Consider the following 2731-nt stretch of genomic DNA (forward strand, 5'->3'; position numbering starts at 1 on the left):
TGTAAAGTGTTTTGGGAAGTAAGTCACATTTGTTTTTTCACTTTCACATTTTTCCAAGTCTTTGTACAACAAGGGATTAACTTCCATAATTAGATGATTCCTATAACATTTATGCCGTTTAAAAACCACACTGTTCATCATAACTCTGAAGGGTAAAAATTTTTCACTTAAAACTTAACAACTGTAAATATCTTTTAGCACTACAGAGATAATACTGAATTGCCTTTGTTCTTTAAGACACTGATCCAGTGTGTTTGTCTTACATATATAGTTGGTCCTTCTTATCTATGAGTTCTCTATCAGTGGATTCAACCAACTACAGATCAAATGTATTTTAAAAATAAAAAAGGTAGTTTTGTCTGCATTGAACACATACAAACATTTTTTCTTGTCATTATTTGCTAAACACAGCATAACAACTATTTGCACAGTATTTACACGGCATTAAATATTATAAGTAATCTAGGGATGATATGAATTATACCAGAGGATGTACATTGGCTATATGTAAATATTATGCCATTTTATATGGGGACTTGAGCATCCATGGATTTTGGTATCCATAGGGAGTCCTGGAGTGAACACCCCATGGATACCAAGGGATGACTGTAATACAAGTAAGCACAGCTTCCTTGTACTCTGTGTAGTCTTTGCGACTAAGAAATTCCCAAATAGAGCCTTTCAGGCTGAACACTCATCTTATGTAAGCTGTGTCTGTCTCATTGAAAGCAGTTTACAATTAATACAATATTTAGTGTTGGTCTAGGCTAGTTGAGATCTCATCATAATCTAACCATTTACAATTTTTTCATATCTGTTTGTAATTCATTTTTTGTTTATTGTACATTCGCTTTAGTTCTCTGCACATACTATTGGGATCACAATTTTGAAAAAGCTATCATTCATTTAACAATTTTGAATAAAATTATTGCCTTCTGTAACTGAACATAATGAAAGAAAACATGGTACTTAACAAAATCAAGTATTCATCAAAGTGGAGCTGCTGCTGACCATCTGGCGTGTTCTACTGAACTTAAAATTTTTCCCTTTTGCTTTCCTTTACCTTCTTTTTTTTGTTTTCCTTTTGAAAGTGTTCTAATTCTCATAAAAACATTTACCTTTTCAGTTGTAATTTTTATTACCTTTTTTTTTTTTTTGGCTATTTTGATCCTTTTTCTTTATCTCATGACTTTGCCCGTGAAAGATTTCAGTTTCCTTGTGATACAACAACAGATGTTTGAGATTTTGAAGCTACTGCAAGTCTTCTTTCTTCAGAATAGGTTTTCAGCTTTTGGTAGGATACTTCCCTCCATCTTATTTAGATTTCAATAATTCCAATAATTTTGGGAAAACATACAAAATTAATCTGAATATACGGTTCACAAAAGCGCAATTCAAATAAATTTTAAAAATGCTCCTACGTTGTATAGGGCTACATAAACTAGTAATCAAATTACTCCTATGGTACATACATTGACTTGTTCATGGATAACTGTAGGGATTTTTATCACGGGAATATTCTTTTATTCAGGCCATTTTACTACCTTTGGGGCAATTCATGTGCAGTTTTGCTGTATCAGTTGGTTTTGCTATATCAGTGTCAATATTGTATGCTTTTTCATCTGAAACTACTGTTGGGATGAGATGCATTCAGGCTAGTATATGATCTCATATAATGGGATGCATAAAACTTCATGCACAGCCATTCTAGATGCATGTGGTGCTGCTAGTTTTTCTCTATAAACATAAGCATTCTTATAAATCCTCTCTTGCATGACTCCTATCAAAAAAGGAAAAAATGTAGAGTATTTAAAATGGTGTATTCTAAATTATTTAGTTTATCCCTGTTAGAACGTCCATTTTGATAAGCATTGTGGAAAACCAAATCCTCCAATTATTCGTATCTGATAATTGGAAGAAATTTCAGCAGACTACCTCCAGATCTACACATCCCAAGCTTTGTTTTCCTGAACAACCTGCATAGTTCCAGGGCTAGGTAGATACTGCATGTTCACATTGAAACATAATCTCTGGACCTATATACTTCATGTTTCATGTTGGATGCATCAGCACCATGAACAGTAGTGGTATTCTTGAAAGTCATTCCTATACCTAGACAACTAACAATAAATAACAATGCCAAAAATGACCATGAGCTTTATATGCCCTATTAAGCAAAAAATAAATGCTTTCCCAGATCAACTCTCTTTGTTGGTATCACCCCAAACCCATGCTATTTATTCTAAAGCCTCTGACACCCAAGAGCAAGTATGACAAAGAAAGAATTGCAGTGGAAAGAGACAATTGTCTCATCTAGTGAAAATATCTTACTTTGGTGTATTTTACAAAAATATATGATTAAGTAAACACATTTCTGGGTTCCTTCTCAGGCCCTTGGAAATGGTCCATGAAAGTAAAGAGCTCTGAAGTTTAATTAGTTTCACAGTAAATCTGCTTCTACAAACCACCAGCAAGATATATCACAGTTAATTACAGTTTATTGATTACTCTTGACATATTCCTGCTGATAATATATAACTATCAGAGAATTAATAGTTTACACAATTTAATAATTGTGTCAATTCTTAATTATGTAATTATAGGATTATGATATAGGTATTAATAATAAATTAATTACAATGGCTCACACATTTATAGCACATATTATGTAGCAGTTATTTTGCCAGAGTTGTTTAATCTTCACATCAACACTATGAGCTATACTATTATC

Source organism: Pongo abelii, chromosome 5 (genome assembly GCF_028885655.2).
Source record: "Pongo abelii isolate AG06213 chromosome 5, NHGRI_mPonAbe1-v2.0_pri, whole genome shotgun sequence".
In the NCBI taxonomy this organism is placed as follows: Eukaryota; Metazoa; Chordata; class Mammalia; order Primates; family Hominidae; genus Pongo; species Pongo abelii.